Source organism: Nelusetta ayraudi, unplaced genomic scaffold (genome assembly GCF_046127955.1).
Source record: "Nelusetta ayraudi isolate G7.1 ecotype Tasmania unplaced genomic scaffold, CSIRO-AGI_Nayr_v1 ptg000011l, whole genome shotgun sequence".
Lineage (NCBI taxonomy): Eukaryota > Metazoa > Chordata > Actinopteri > Tetraodontiformes > Monacanthidae > Nelusetta > Nelusetta ayraudi.
Window position 1 is genome coordinate 23,750,159 of NW_027466061.1, and position 17,342 is coordinate 23,767,500.

Below are 17,342 nucleotides of genomic sequence, written 5' to 3' on the forward strand. Positions count from 1 at the left end.
CCGTAACACCGCGCTGGGTCCGTACGAAGCTGGATTAGCCGCTAAACAGCTGCTAAAGTTTGCCGTTTCCTCTTCACTCCCGCACCGGCAAACTGAGGAAGTGAGGCTCAGCAGCGACGGAGAGTGTGGCCAATCACAGCGGAGTGGGCCGGGAGGGGGCGTACACCGGCAAGGCTGGGGGTGGAGTGAAGTGAAACAGAGCGTTTTTGCGGTACGCAGTAAATACGAGGAAACGAGCCGCGAGATACGCAAATCTAAAAAGCTTTCAGCGCGGAAAATCGTGCGTTGCTGCTCTGGAGGGGCCAGATATCAAATACAAAAGCCCGAAAATTAGTATAATAGGTGACCTTTAACTTTATCCTTTGCCCATTTTTCTTCATCAGTTTTCTTTTTCTTCCGTTTTTCCGCGATAACTCCTTTTTGATGCCATTATGGTGTTTTTGTTTTGTAATCCTCTTGCTAACGGGAACGAATGGCAGCTGTCAATCATTCCCATCATACCGGTCAGTGTCGCCCGCCCGCTAACTGCGTGACAGTGCGGTCCAACGACCTGATAATGCCACACAGAAAAAACAAACACCAGCCACGGCTTATTATTGCAGTTTATTTTATTTATAGCCAACGTTTATTTTTAAACCTATTAGGGCACCTCATATGTTTAAAAAATAAACATATACGGGGTTTATTACGCCCCTTATTAAGGGGTAATAAACACACCTCATGTGTTTATTACGCCCCTTATTAAGGGGCGTAATAAACACATGAGGTAGCTACAGATAAAACCGGACATTTTAATTCTCCTCTTAAGAGGTAAGGCTGAACATGCAGCCCCCTGGTGGCTTGGGGGCCCTCGGCGTTCACCTAATTCGCCTATAGCAAGAAACGGCTCTGCTGTGCGGTTTCAGTGAAAACACGGGCTTCGTTGTAAACAGGCCCTCAGAGTAACAAGAAGGTTACAAGATCTCAAACTCCCTTCACCTGCCTTCTAACAGCTGGGGCTCTGACTTGTCTAATGGTCCCTGCTGGACATTTCCCATTCACCGTCAGCCTCAGTTATGAGCCTAATGATAATTACTTGTGACCACATAAAATGAAATAAAACAAAACAAAATCCAATTAAAAAAAAAAAAAAAAAAAAAAATCACCAATACACATCTCATGCATCAGCTGAATGTGATCAAACTCGATGAGACGATGTGAGGTCACTTCACTTTCACTCTGATGAGTCGTGGGCCTCTGATGAAGCAGCATGGCTAATGCTGACGTGAGCTGGACCAGAAGATACTGGAGCAGATGAAGTGGGCCAGATTGGAGCTAGAGCAGATAACCTGGACCAGAAAGTGCAGAACCAGAAGATAGTGGGAGAGAAGGAGCTGGAGCAGATGAACTGAACTAGCAGGAGGTTTCCACTGTTGCTTTTCCTCCAGTCAGCAGACTCCTCAGTGACACCCTGAACATGGTCTACGTGACGGAGAAACAAAACCGGACAGGGCAGCGAAGCGGTCAGTCTCGCTGACGTCATCGGTTCTAGAAAGTACGGAGCCCGTGCCCACGGCTTCCTGTAAACCAGTCCATTCGGTCGAATGAATCCGAACTTTTGAAACTTTTTCTCCGCGGTTCGGCTCGGACCTCAACACCGACACCCCCCCGAAACAACATGTCGGAGGTGAAGCCTCAAACAGCCGCACATTCACCGACACTCAACCGCCCGACAGCGTTCACCGTGCTGTACCGTCCGTCCAGTCACGGAGCTCCGCTGTAGTCGGTGCCGTCCAGTCGGGTGGCTGAACAGCCTGCTGGGGAACCGAGCGGCATGAAGCAGGAGCTTTGGTCAGAGTCAGGTGTTCTTACCTCGGTGCTTGTTGCTGTTGTTGCAAATGCTGGCGGGTCGGGGTCCCACTGAGCGGCCGGACTCCTCCTCTGTGCTGCTGGCTGTTGAGGTCTAGTGCTGCTCGCCTGATTGCCACGTACCGAGGCGTCCTGCGCCCGCCGTAAAGCTCCCAACACCGGCGCAACTAAAATCTCCGGCTTCACTTCACGGTTCCACGTTTCTCAATGTCACAAAGTAGGGGAACTCTTGGCAAAACAACACGGGCTTGTGTAGTGGCAAATATAGCGAAAGTTTCATGTTTTCTGTCTGTTTCAACAAACTTTCAGGTTTTCCTCTCTGAATTTGCCCTTCAACTATGACAGCGCTAACGTTCTTCGACAGGCCATATGACTTGCTGTGTTTTGGAATTGTAAGTGAGGTGTTAAATCCTTGAGAGGGCTCCATCCTCTTGTGGCCCTCTTCTGTTATCTCATCTCATCTCCTTTTGTCCACCCTTGTAGTATGTGTTGAATATTCCAGTTGTGTTGAATGATGTTTCGACCGCTGCTGTTGTTTCCTCTTGCAAAATTAAAAATTCATCTACTAGAGCTCAGACTTTGTCTTCTTCACTCTCTTTGCTAGGCTTGACGCTGTTGTCGTATTCCTCTGCAACATGAGCCAGCTAGCTTTTACAGTAACTGCCGGTCGACCAGCACTAAATGCTTCTACTGTGAACAAAAGTGGAGTCAAATGGCAGGTCAAAGCAGGCTAAAGAAAGCCGAGTTGGTCCGTACTTGAGATATCGGAATGTATAGAAGTAACTTTCCAATCTGATCCCGCAGCCGTTCACGACACCTCTGGCCTCAATGCACGACATGCCGTAGTACTATTCATCAGGGTCACGGGGGTCTGCTGGAGCCTATCCCAGCTGTTTTAGGGCAAAGGCAGGGTACACCTGGACACACCTGGTGTGTGTGTGTATATATCTATACACACACACACACATATATGTATGTATATATATATATATACATACAGTATATCAAAGTAGTTTTATTAGGATGATGCTTTTGATATGGTTATCTTGAAAACAAATGTAGCCTTGCAAATAAGTTATTTCCAAAGACGTTTAGGAGGCAAGATGATATCAGTATCGGCAGATATTCAAGATAAAGTATCGGTATCGGTATCGGAAATCAAAAAGAGGTATCAATCCATCCCAAGTCTGTGCCATGAAAAGCTCAATGGGAAGGCAAAGGCAAGACACCAGAAAGAAAAAAAAAGAGGATTAGAGCAGTGGTTCCCAACCTTTTTTGCACCACGGCTAAAGTCCCGCGGCCCGGTACCACATGACCCACGGACCGGTACTGGTCCGCGGCCCGGGATTGGGGTCCACTGGGTTAGAGGACTGGATACATATCATTCCGTGTGGTCAGCGGATGTTAACCAATGTTAACAAACGTCGAGCACCCATCCATTTATAGTTATATGATTTTACGAGAGTGCCTACACACATGAACTCACTGGGTTACAGCTCAAGTCAGTTCAAATTGATCATGTAAAGATAAGTTGTGCTTGAATGATGTGGTGGATGTTTGACTAAATTTCAGAGTAAATTTTGCCATTTACAATGCTGATTTGAATGTCTACCAGTGTTGTCCCCACATCACTATCAAAGCAAGGGGAGCAAATGGCATTGGTCCGACCTCCCATTAGTCCGACAAATTGTGCATTGGTCCGACCTCCGCTCACCCTAAGGGGGCGTACTCATAGCCTCGCCTCGCCTCGCCTCGCCTCGCCACGGTACGCCACGGTACGCTTGTAGAGCGTCCTCACTGGCCACTACACTGTTTGTAGGGGGCGCCGTTTTGGTACCTCAAGCGCTCAGGGTCCAAGCGAGACGAGGCGAGTTTAGTGGCGACGTAGCGACGAGCAGGGCACTGGATTGGCTTCGACACGGAACTCAACCATATTCGCGAAAACGACGAGCGGCAAACGGCGAAGCGCTCGGAACAAACCGAGTTGCTCCTGCGTGAGGCGCGTTAAGTTAGGGAATCCCAGGAGTCTTGAGACGAGAGGAAATACGGATTTGTCGAGAGGAAGTGGCTCTTCGCCGCGAGGAAGCCTCGAACACCGCGGCATAAAGTCGTCTTTGGCTCGCTAGGGCAGCTATTTCAAATAAGGAGGCGTGTTTACTGTCTGTTTGTTTTTAAATAAATGCTATTTCCCGTTGTATCTGTCTCGTGTTTACTTTTGGTGAAAATATAATGGTTGAACTACACCTTTACTCTCCCAGAAAACGAAACAAGAAATTATAAATGCATCGCACAGAAATAACGCCGTCGAAAACATTGTCCCGCATTACCGCGTCGACTCCGCCCGCGGTCTCGTGAACCAGGGGCCAATGAGGACACAATCGAACCGTGGCGAGGTGAGGCGAGGCTATGAGAACACCCCCTAACTGTAACCGTAACCTTCTCCTTGACCCCAACCGTAACCGTCATCCTTATGGGAGGCATACTTGGCATACTGGACCGTTAGAAAAAAAACAAAACACACAGCTGGGTTTTGACGTGAAGTCAGAGGGTTTTTCTGCAGAATAATTCCAACTGTGTATCCTGTTTTAACACTTAAACTAAGTTATGACGTAAAACACAACGCAAATGGCCTGTTTTCATGTGTCCGGACTAGCGTTTTAGCAAACTTACGGTAACGCGGTGCCTGCTGCTCGTCACGTTCGCACTTGGATGTGTTCCGGGCTGCTACTTGTTCTTTGGATCGGTGCTTAACATCTGGAGATTGAGGAAGGAAAAAAAAAAACTTAAAAAAAACAACAACCCCGACTTGGCTGCAGGACGGTGTTTTCTGTGATGGGAGTTTCCTTGATGTTCCTGGTGCTCTGTTTGGTTCCACCTTCAACAGGAACATCACCAAAGAGAAGTCAGAAATCTTTTTGGCACGGAGAGCTACTTTAATGGGTCCTGAGCCATATGAAGGGCTACCAGCTTACTAAACTCTCTGAGTTATATATTATTGTTAATGATCTCTCATCTATGTGAAGACAATTATCAAGTTAACGAGTTCTCAATAATGATCAACAATGACATAACAAGGGTGGTTAAAATAGAATTTTTCGACGCAGCACAACGAGTTGTGCAAATAAACCAAGTAGTAAAAGGGCAGTTGTTTGTTTGTCATCCGTTTACAAAAAAAAAAAAAAAAAAAAAAAAAACATTCTACGGTTACATCCGTTTATATGTCTTCTTTGAATGCAAGTGTTGGTAAACACTCTGGGTCCTGTATTTCTGCGCAGGAATTTGGCTGTGGAAGAGCTGGAGCGTCGTGATACGGGTACCACACTGTTACCAGCAGAGGTCGCTGTACTGTAGATAGTTGTAGACCTGGACGACAGTTTGAAAACTTGTTCCAGCGCTGCCATGAAGCATAAAGACCTTCAGTTGAAGTAGAAGTTCAGCCTGAACATGTGTTTCAACACATATAAATGGCTGCAGTTTCCTTTACAAAAGTGCTACAGACGTCATTCAAACATCCACGTGTTTGTCTCATCAAGGCCTATATTTTACATTTGACAGCCACTTCAAAAAAAAAATGCAGGTCAAAAATCTGCATCATTTGCATACACAGGCATATGATGATTAGACCGCTTCTCCCTCTTTTTCAACACACAAATGGCTGCAGTTTCCTTTACAAAAGTCCTACAGACGTCATTCAAACATCTACATGTTTGTCTCATCAAGGCCTATAATTTACATTTTACAGCCTCATCCAAAAAACAAAACAAAAAAAAATCGAGGTGAAAAATCTGCATCATTTGCATAGACTTCTTTCAGTCAGCAGATGTCGCCGGGTGTTGGCAGAGCACGGGTGTCAATTGCAGGCGTCGGCAGAGGTCGCGGGTCATCGGGGGTTGCGTCGGCCACGGCGGCTCAGTCCCGCAAACGCTGCTTGCAGCTTTAATTATTATTATTATTACTATTATTATTATTATTATTATTATTATTATTATTATAATTTTATTTATTTATTTTAGTAAAGACCGATAGCGATACCGTTATTGGTAACCGACATATTTACGTTTATTAAATTTAGATTCACCTGTAGTTTGCGCACACCTGTAAGTAAGAAAAACTGGATTTAACAAATCAAAACAAGTACTGCAGACTGAAATGGTTCATTATGTTCTTAATCAAAACAAAAAATACAGTATAAATGCACAACTGACACTTGAATCACTTCAGACATGGCTAGCTAAACACAAAATGAAAAAAAGCATTTTTGAAGTCCTTATCCAGCCACTGCGCTGTAATACTTACAGGTCTAACATCACATGTCTACTAATAAGGTTTGTTGTGTAGAAACTCAACAGTTTCCCCATTTGTGAAACATTTGTTGCAAATAGCAGGTGAAATGTCTTCTTCAGACAGGGCAAAGTAGTCCAACACAACCAACGTAATGTTTGTTGTCACACAAACACAGAGGAAGTTTATGACAGGCACGCAAGATTTTTTCCCATGTTTTTTGGGGGGGAAAACCACATCCTGATTACCGCACAGTCCATGGAGAAAGGCAGTGCTTGATTTCGTCACCCTAATCCAACTACAGCACAGCACTGGAAATCTATGCAATCTTGACCGGAGCTAATTTTTATAATATTAGGATTTATCGGTATGACATCATAATTCCTAATATAGGCCTGAATTTTATTGTGCACACTCAATTATTATTATTATTATTATTATTATTATTATTATTATTATTATTATTGTTGTTATTATTATTATTGTTACAACCAAAGAAGAAGAAGCTCTCAGAATATTTTCACTGCTGCCCAGTGTGAGACTTACCACCTTCTCCTGGTCCAGGCCTCATGGGTTCGAACTTTTGTTAACTTTTTACCACACCTCAGCAGCTGAGGCACAGGACATGAGCAGACACGTCAGCAAACCGGTTTTGTCGACGTGCGTACTGCATGAATCCTGCTCCCATCAGCTGTTGTTTATAAAGAGGTAACGTGTTTCAGAGGTTTGGCTGAACACACTGATTCTCTGGTTAAACTCTCAGGAGCACATCAGAGAGGACTGTAACCTGTAGTAACCAGGTGCAACCTCAGCCACGTGGGGTAGAACTGCTCCATCCTGCCACCGCTAACCTTTGAACTCTGAGCTGGGGCAGGTGTCCCAGAAGTAAATCAGCCTTGAACCTTTGGAATGTTCTCATGTTCACATGAGTGGCAAAGAGAATTCAGCCGTAATGTCCCCTTTTGTCCAGCAGGTGGAAGCAGAATTGCGGGGAGCCCTTCCTGGGGTTGCTGGACTTCCGGTTGTATTTCTAAAGTCCCCCCACCTTTTATTTTGTGTGTAAATTTACAGTTTCTTAAGCCTCTTTGCACATGCAGTAATTTAATTAAAAACAACGTCACCATGAATATCATTAAATCAAAGTCACGGAAAGTTTTAAAGAAGTATTATTTTCTCTAAAACATTCTGTGAATCAATATAATGTCATAAAGAGGCATAAATCATTTGCAACTCATTGTTTTACAAAAAAAAAAAAAAGTTCAATAAGGTAAAAAAAAAAAAAAAAGATTTACCATATTGTTTTTTTTCTTTCCCTGTTTCGGGGCTCACTGTTCATTTCTGCTCCCCAAAAACGAGCAACTGGTAACTGTTCTTACGTGACGAGCGGCATGCAAGCCTTTTCATGCTTTGGTGAGCAGATTTCACTGTTTGTCCTCTCACACTAGACTCAATTCAGTTTTGCATTTCGGTGCACTGATGTTGGATTCACATCAGTTGGGTTTCCCAGCAAAGCGCGTCGAGGACCCTTTGGATGTGATTTAGTGGTTTAAAATAAAAGGTGATTGACTGATTGATTGATTGACATCAGTTTTTATTTATTTTTCTGCAGAAGGAGCTAACTTTCTCAGAGTTGGTGGTGAGCAACAATGTACAAATGCTTTGTTACTGTACATAAGCAGATTTTTCAGGTATCCGTACCTTATACTCCATATTGTATACATACAACATGCTGGTTACTTTTGTCATTCACTTATTATTTATGGATTCTAGTTGTTGTTGTTTGAAGTGGAACTTTTTGAACTCTACTGTTGTGCAGTTGAATATAAAAGTGGATGATATTTTAGAGACAGCACATATTTTAGAGGACCCCGGCTTTGGGGTCACTGTTCAGTACGTAACCATGTGTTGTTTCATTAGTTGCTACTTTTACTTTTACTTGAAAACATTTCCGAACTTGTACTTTCTTACTATGTTGAATTGAATCAGTACTTTTACTTTTAACAGAGTATTTCTTAAACACAAGTATCCATACTTTTACTTTTATCTAAGTACGGAATGTCAATTATTTTTCCATTTCTGCTGTCTCTCCTGAAAATCAGATAACAACTGGTCGTCTCCATCCTAAGATGAACTGAGGATCGAACTTGGTTGTTGTTCAGTTGCGTAAGAAGCGCAACAACCTGTTGAGCTTGTGTGGCGCTAATTACACTCCTCCTGATGCACAGAAAACCAGATGGAGCAGCAGTGCTGAAGAATGTGCCCTCTGTGGTGTGCACGTTGTTCTTTCAGGCTGCAATGACCTCCCCCCATCCCTTTCCCACCCTTGAGAGAGCAACATGAGAAGTGACAGCTCCAGAAACATGAGTGTCTCCTCCGGCAGCCACTCATTGAGCTGCCGCCTAAAGTTTTTCCAGATGTTTCCAGCGTGCATTAAGGCTCATCCTGTGCTGGGCTGCTGCTCCAAGAGGGTCATCAGAGGAGGTCTGCCTTTTTGGAAGGTGGTGATTTAGAGAACACACACACACACACACACACACACACGCGCACACACGCACACACACACACACACACACGCACACGCACACACGCACACACTTTCTCTCTCTCTCTCTCTCTCTCTCAAGGGGGCGCCGTGTCACAACCAGGATCCTCAGGTCGAGGTCGACCACACCGTCTGTCAGTCAGCGCTCACAAACTAAGGGCTCCTGGGACTGCCGCTTGTCACTGATTGGCTGATGTCAACTACCACTTAGGAGCGATGCTCGACATTTGGTTTTGGTGCAATTGGTCGTTTCCAATGGTGGTTTCGTGAGAGCCAATGTCTCCAGAAAAAGCAGGAATGTGCTGCTTTGAGCTTGATTAGTGTGTTCTTGCTCTCTGAACACCTTTCTTAAGTTTATCAATCTTGGCTAACTGCCGAAGATAGAGGCGAACACAAACACACACTGAGGAGGTCTGAAGCGGCCTCCCCACGTAGATGGGGATCCGGGCAGACCGGATTGAGATAGCGGAGGTTGAACCTCAAGCCGGTTCAACCGGATCCGGCAGACATCTCCTCTTTTATATTTACAGGTGCACCGGCAGCATCCTGCGCACATTGTTAAGACAATTGGTAAGAGCTCACTTTTCAGACTGTTTCCATAACACAAAGAGCAACAATAGCTGCTTTCACGATGCAGTCATGAAATGAAAGCAGAAATAAAATCTGATAAATGAGAATGCACTGATGTTATATCTATATGAATATCTACAGTGTAGACATTCATTTAAAACGCGTATAGTTTTCATTTTGGGGGTAGTTTTACTGTACTGTCTCGCCGTGAAATATGACGAGCGTCATGTGAAACATGTGGAATGGCTACTGTCCCGCCGAAATAAATAAATACAGTATGAAGACACAGTCAGTACTCAATTAGCATTTGCCGGCTGGCTACTCACCAAAACTGCTGTTGCTTTTTGTTGAAAATGAGAGCGGTGGGATGGCGGTTCAATGCTCGTAGCCAGCTTTGTTTTGGTTGAACTGCCTTTTTTGGGTGCATGGAAATGCGTCTCATGTTCAGTGTCTCTAGCCCAGGCATGCCCAAAGTCCGGCCCGCCAACTGATTTTAAGTTGGAATCAGGAATAACTCAATTTCTTTAAAGTGATCTGAATAATTTCTGCGTTCCCAAATATTATGATGGAAACATACCCAGAGTATATTTTTATAAATGTCACCAGTTTGTCATATACTAATTAATTCTGATGAAATGAACTAAACTGAACACTTAACAAAAGAAATCGACAGTTGGATTTTTACTCATTTGTTTTGGCAAACAAAACAATCTCATATGTGATACATAGTCATTTTATTAAGCTAATGTACATTTTCTAATGGTTATATTTACAAGGCAACTGAATTATTTTTTAGAGTGTAAATAAAAGTTGATTGATTGATTGATTGACCTCAGTTTTTATTTGTTATGTTATGAAGAAGCTAACTGTCTCTCAAAGTTAGTGGTAAGCAACAAAGTACAAATACCCCATTGTTATACCTTTTTTTTCCGGTGTGTACTTTAATTGATCCCCCCCCCCCCCCCCCCCCGACTTTTTACCTTGACTCCCTGCATCTGTACACAAACATCACTTTCTACCCCGGACATAAAACAAATTCAGAACCTCTACTTGCTTACCTGTACTTGAAGCCAAGCTCCTCCACTTCCTCTGCCTCTTTATCTTTATTTTTTTTTGTAGATTATGCAAATTAAATTACTGCCATTACTCCTTTGCAAGTGGAACTCCTATCTCAACCTGGCTTTGCCTCCTTGGACCCGCCCACCGTCTGCATGGTTGTAATTGGTGCAGTAGTGGAGTGCATCATGCCAGCCAGTGATGGGCCGCCCCAATTACACTGGCTGGTATAAAAAGAACCAAATTGGATTTCGACGAGAAAGTGAGTCTTAGGTGCCACTGTGGGACCTGTGGAGCTTCAGTCTGCTGAGGACTCCCCAGCCTAACTCAGATTTTAGGCTGGGGACTAAATTAGTTTCAATATTGATCTCACCTCTCTCAGGTTCCCATGTGTTTTTTTTGTATTAGATTGACATTAGGTTTAGTAGAGCTGCTGTGTTTCAATCTGCTAGTTAGAGCAGCTTAGTCAGGCTTTTTCTTGTTTTTTGATCGGCATTTCGTCCCGTCTCCATGGACCAAACCCAGCGGGGTGTCTCCCCTGCCAGTGTTGTGCCAAGGCAGTTATCCCCGATAGAATTTGTATCCCCTGGCGCACACAATTCTACGCTTCGGTTTTAACAAAGTACATGAGCAACTTGTAATTCCTCGTTTCAGTGTTATAGTTTTATCCACAACAAAAATAATCATAAAAATTTTTGAATTTATAGTGTTTTTTCACTGCACAAAACCATAAAGGCACTTAGACCAGGTCATGTCTAGTCACACTGGTGAATATGGAGAAGATTCCTCTCTCCTAGCTGAAGTTACAGGGGGATACTTATTATATCAGACTGTACTGACGGGCTGCCATAAATTGTATCCCCCAATTTCGCGCCCGATTTAAAAAAAAAAATGTTGTAATTCTCGCGCAGCGCGCTGTGACGACACCTTGGCGCGTCCAATAGGAGAGCAGCCGGTTCTGAGAAAGTGGCCAGACGCTGAGCAGAGCGCCAGACGTTCTTGTTAGCTCCGGTGCTCGTACTAGCTGCTGTTTTGCGTTCAGGTGGTACCGGAGGCTTGAATAACTGCGGTGGAACAAAAACTTGTTCTGCCACCGTTTGCACACAACAGCGCTGTCATCCTCCCGCTTGCTACTCAGTGCGTCACGATCCATTTTGCTGGAAACTCGTGCAAAGTACGTTCCGCGTTATCTAGAGTATAAAATAAAATGCGAATCAACGCGATAATGTCCCGACCCTGTATGAAAAAAACAACAACTTTATGTATATATTGTAACGTTCTTGAAGTGTGTCAGCATGTGTTACTGTCATTGGGGTCTGTGTAAGGCCCCTTTAAGGAGGTGCAGGCGGGTTCATGGGAAAAGGGGCGGGCAGACGGGTTGGAGGGAGTTCTAGAGGAAGTGGAGTGAGGGACAAGTCTTGTCTCCGGTTCGGATTGTTGGGTTAGCCAAGTTCGGAGCTATAAATAAAGCAGCTGTCAAACCCGCAACAACGCCTGGTTCTTGACGAACACTACAACGTCACAATATATTGTCAGGCACAGTTCGAGGTAGAGAAGTTTTAACACATATTTAAAACACTGGTGCCGTGCTCTGCATCTGGGCACTTTATTTTCTCCCAGAACCGGCTGCTCTCCAATTGGACACGCTAAGATGTCGTCACAGCGCTCTGCGCCCGTCTGCGCCATACCTATCGGCAGACAGCGGCAAAAATGTGTTCAATGTGAATACAGCATCAGAGTTGCCCAATTTTTTTTTTTTTTTTAGCTTTCTTTTAATGTTAGTTCAGAAACCTTTGTGCCGTTTTTTAGACCAGGATATATTCTTTTCTTTTTTTTAATCATTCTAATTAAATAAATATTTTCTAAAACTCATCTCCTGACTATTTTTTAACGGCGGAAACTTGACTGGTATTCTAAAAGAACCTCACTGCTGGGGGTCTCTCATTGCCCACCCCCCTGTGGTGCGTTACAGATATTTAAAACACGTCCAGGCCTGGTCTGAAGTTCCATGGTTTCAGTCTGGTGGATTGTTTTTTGTTTTTTTTTGGTAAGAATCTGGTTTCTGGAATTAGGCAATGACGGAAACCAGGCTGTGACTGCTGCCATTCACCAAGGCTGCATGACATCATTACTGTGAGTGTGTGTGGGAATAATGAAGCCAAACACGCACATGGGTGTGACCCCTTCACGTCTCTCTCTCTCTCACACACGCACACACACACACACACACACACACACACACACACACTTCAGCTCTTTCTCTCATATCTTCAGCGCTCAGTTCTTCGGATCTCAGCTCTTCGACTTTTCTTCTGAGCTCTTCAGCTCTCCAGCTTTTTATCTCTTCAGCGCTCAGCTCATCAACTCTTCCTCTCAACTTCACAAAATCACACACCAAATGCAGTAAGTGCGCCTTGGGAAAAATAAAAGTATGAAGTGGAACGATGCCCATCAGATTCACTGTCGTGTCTGTGCCACTTCCTCCAACACTTGCAAGAGCACCTGCAGTAGAAGCAGGTCTCCACTAAGATCTGTGGATCTTCTCAGCCTGCTCAGTGTCCCTCATAATCTGCTTTGCTGCTTCTGCCCCACGACACATGATAAGTATTAACCTATTTTGCTAAGAGGTTCTTTGGAGAGAACCTTTTTCCACCGCAGCTGACCTGAATGTGAAGCAATTTCTTTTCATCCGGACTGGCTGTAATAAAAGCATGTTGTTGGTCTTGGCGGCTGGGATTTCACCACAAAACCCCAAAAAGTCAGCTGAACCATTTAAGCTGCTGACTGTGAGGAAGAAAATATTCCTCAGAGATGGAAAGAAATCCTAGCTCTTCCTTCTGGAGGCAACTTCACATGTGCTCAGCAGTCGACCTGAACAGAGGAGCTGTAAAAAGTTTATGGCCTTTAAAATTTCATCCCTTCACTTAGAATCTGCGACCCACAGATCCAGCAACTGATCGTAAAGACCTTCAGGTACCAGAGTGTTCCACTCTCTATGGGATCCTCAGCAAGTAAAGATGTAAAATGTAAAATTGATGGTTTATCATTTAAAAAAAACATATATATATATAGAAAGATTCCTCCTGAAACCTTCACATCGTAGCTCAGGGGTGTCAAATTCAAATACACAGCGGGCCAAATTAAAAAAAAAATTGGTACAAGTGGAGGGCCGGACTGGTTTATTGAAATTATAGCACATATTGAATATGGACCTATCACAGGCTATACAATGTTGCTATATGGCGTTTTCTGAATATGAATCATTAAGCTAACCAAATAAAGAAATAAAATCAGTTGCAATACTTTCTTATTGCTCTATCAATATCAAGTGTAAACATTTTTTAACAGGCATACAACAGATAAAAAAAAACGTTTTTTTCCAATGAAAAATCAAATCTGTCCTTTCAATAGTAAGAGAACAAAGTGCAAAAATGGAACTGCATTAAAGCTACATTGAAGTTTCCTCCTTTGTGATCCTTCACCAGTCAATGCTTTTATAGATATTGAAAATAAATAAAAACTGTTGCATGCGTTTCTTATGGCTCTATGTCTGCAACCTTTAAACTGTCCATTCAACTGAGAAGATATCTACAGGCAAACAACAACCAAAAAAACTATTGCCTTAAAATAAAAATCAAATGGTCTGTAGTAACAAGAAATTCAAAAATGAAAATAAATTAAAAACTGAAAATGGGTCAGTCTGCTGCTTTATGATGCTCACTTGTCTGAGCCAAATACTTGGTGTCTCATCTTGTGAACAAATTTATCAATGTTTCATCAATCCTCAGGATTGAGTGAAGGTGTTCATCAGTAAGAGAGTTCTGCGTGATGTGTTTTTTTTTATTTTTATCAAAGAAAACAGTGGTTCACACAACTATGTGTTACGAAACATAGGGGTGGTTTACACGGAGACGGCATTTTTTGAAACCCACTATTTTCAAGTTTACTCCCTGAATGCAGAAGAAGAAGGAAAACACCCGCAGCATAGGGGGTTCTATGTGTTTAACAAAGAAGCAGCTCGCTAACAACATTAATGCCACTGAAAACAGAAAGAAAGATTGCTCAGGAAAACAGTGTGGATAAACGACAGAGTTGAACTGCTACTTTAGAGTTACTTTAGAACACAAACTCTTAAAAGGCCCACATTAAGGTTGCCATTAAAAGTTCGCTAACATTTTTGTCATTTCGGTTTCCGGCCTCAATACCCCAGTCCACCCAACCCAAAACAAAATCAATAAAAAGTGAAACGGGAGGTTTGCAAATCGCTTTTGTTATTTTCACTTTGCACACGATCCACGAGCACCGTGTGTTATTGTCCACTATTGTTTGCGGTTTGTTGTAGTGGAGGTTATTGGGAACACTGCAGGCTGGTCATTAGTAGCAGTAACAAATACGGTCCGTGCGGTTATTGTTATGAATGGTCGTCACCTCACCGCCACTCAGGTTGCAAGGCGGGGGGAGGGGTTTAAAGCTGTGACATCGGCGTTTCCAAAAGTGATCGGTTTCGGCATTTACACGAAGCTTGGCAGGGCAGTGTTTTCAAACTTATCCGATATGCGGTTTTGGTCTGTGCGGTTTCAGTGAAAATGCCGGCTATGTGTGAAAGGCCGAACCTACTAAATATTTTAACGTTTTCATAAAGCAGGTGTTTTTTGACGACATATCGGAGGGCCAACCGTAATACTAATTAAATACCATCACGCAGGCCAAAGATGATTAACGCCTTGAGTTTGACACACACATGCCCGAGCTGATGAAAGTGCAGTGATCCACTTGGTCCCAACTTGGCAGAGATAAAAAAAATAAATAAATCATAAAATCATGACTGGCAGCATGAAAGAGAAAGAACATGTCTGGAAGTCATCAGGCAAAAGATCCTCCCTCAAGGCTCAACACGCTGTAAACACACACACACACACACACACACACACACACACAGGGCTGTAGTGCCTAAAAGGGACAAACTTCTGCAGAAGTCTGTGGACAAAAACTTCAAACTGATTCTGAAATCCACTGTAGGTCTAGATCATGTGGTACAGGACATTCTGGTGTCTCTGTTCTCCAAGATGAAATCCAGCAAACAATCAGAATGAAAATGAAAATTATTGGAGACAGAAGCCAGGGGTTTCCTGCCCAGCGGGTAACAAGACCGGGACTCTGTGGAGGAGAAACGAGAATGAGAAGAAGGCAACAAGATGTGGTCCAGGGTTTCCGTGTCCCAAATTCTTCTTTGTGCAGATACACAAACTTGTGCTGGCAGAAATAATAATACATTACAAATAATACTGTTCACACCTGGAATATATGGAATGCATGAGTAAATGCAGTTTATGAAAGATTACAAGGTGACCTTGTTGTTGAACAGCTCTGAACTGGTATGAGCTTCAGTTCACTGTCCAAAGCTTTGGGAATATCACAATATCAGATGGCCAGTGAGGGTGGAGGCTGTTGTCTGGTGTCACATCTTCATATCTTCGGGCAACCAACTGATCCGACAAAGTTGCCAGCCAACCTGCTGACCTCTAGTAGGCTGCTACATTGTCCTTCACAAAAAGCCTCAGAGTGCTGAGCTCAGCGGCGGCACATAGAACACACGTGGAAACATCCAGCGGCTGCTGCCTTGTGTTAATGTGTTTATCAGCTGCCCTAATTGTGTTTGGCTGGTTTTGCTAAGTACAGCTGAGAGTAAAGAGGTTCCCGAAGAAAGTAAGTATCTGGAGGTCCTCCAGGGATTGTTGTTCCACATGTTAATAGGATGATTATTACAGCACAACATTGGTTGGTTAAAAGAGGTTCAGCCTGATGAAGGAGCTGTGGAGGAACCGATTTACACTAAGTTCTAATGGAACTGCTTCCTCAGTATATCTCCTGCCCGAGGCCCTCACTGAAATACTGCAGAACCTGTTAGGTGCATCTCCAAAACAGGCACAGAGGAAAACAATGTATTAAGCAGGTGTTGGATAAAGTCACACATGGCAAGAGTTGCCTTGCCGGCTGGGTTCCTCCTCCTGGTTCCTCTTCCAGGAGTTCAGGTTCCTCCTCCATGAGTTCAGGTTCCTCCTACAGGAGTCCAGGCTTCTCCTCCAGGTCCCTCCTCTAGGAGTTAAGGTTCCAACTCCAGGTTCCTGTTCCAGGAGACCAGGTTCCACCAGCAGAGCTGCTGCCATTGAAACACTTCATGTCTGCAACCCTGATTTCTTCCACCTCAATCCGTGTTTCATGCTGTTACATATGCATTACATATTGAACGTGTGCATGCCTGGTCAATGTGACTACTGTGGTCAGCCACAATCATCAGCTCTTCGCTGATGATGATGACGACTCTCCAAAGAACTAACACTTTATTTTCTCAGCAGCCCCATTACTTAACCTATGGAATAAGACTAGAAGGTCAAAGTTCAGCCCTTTAAGGACAAAGGCTGCCTTCATATATATATATAAATATGTACATATATATATATATATATGTATATATATATATGTATATGTATATATACGTATATATTTATATATATATATATATGTGTGTGTGTGTGTGTGTGTGACGACTTGATCCATATTTATGGCTCCGCCCACTTGTCTGTGGTAATGGTGCCAACCAGATGGCCACGCTCTGCTGCTTCTCCAGGAATCATCTGCTTTCAATTTGTGACTCGCCTTCATATTTTAACGGCCAACACAAAGCTTTGTGGCTTTTCTTTTTGCCCCACTTCCCACGTGCTCTAACCAGAACCAGAACCACATCCAGTGCCAGAACCAGAGCCAGAGCCAGAGCCAGAGCCAGAGCCAGAGCCAGAACCAGAACCAGAACCTGAGCCAGACTTAGAACCAGAGAACCAGAGCCACAGCCAAGTTTGAGATGCTGCTGATCAGCTTCTGCAGTTACTTATAAGTCTTCTGCTTGTTGTCTCCATATCAGGCCCTGCAGCTAATATGATTGTGGTTTTGCAACCACACATGGTTCTGGTTCTGAGCACCACAGAACTTCTCCCTGGACTCACTTCAATGGACTTCTTGGCCTATTTGTCGCAGTAAAGATGGAGCT

The 17,342-nt window shown here is 43.6% G+C and overlaps 1 protein-coding gene and 1 long non-coding RNA gene across 5 annotated transcripts in view; one reads left to right on the forward strand and one right to left on the reverse strand.

The window, feature by feature from the left end:
* Positions 1-4,623, reverse strand: part of LOC142884147 (prolyl 4-hydroxylase subunit alpha-2-like) — a 34,446-nt gene extending 29,823 nt beyond the window's left edge. The window contains exon 1 of one of the 4 annotated variants that reach the window (XM_076019658.1): positions 4,519-4,623. The gene's annotated coding sequence lies outside the window, so the exon portion shown is untranslated. Of the gene's footprint in view, positions 1-1,851; positions 1,974-4,518 lie in introns of those variants that run through there. The other 3 variants (XM_076019657.1, XM_076019660.1, XM_076019659.1) reach the window with 3 other exon arrangements.
* Positions 1-5,831, forward strand: part of LOC142884180 (uncharacterized) — a 145,566-nt gene extending 139,735 nt beyond the window's left edge. The window contains exon 3 of the long non-coding RNA XR_012926127.1: positions 5,691-5,831. This is a non-coding gene — a long non-coding RNA (uncharacterized LOC142884180). The remainder of the gene's footprint in view (positions 1-5,690) is intronic.
* Positions 5,832-17,342: the final 11,511 nt, after the last annotated feature.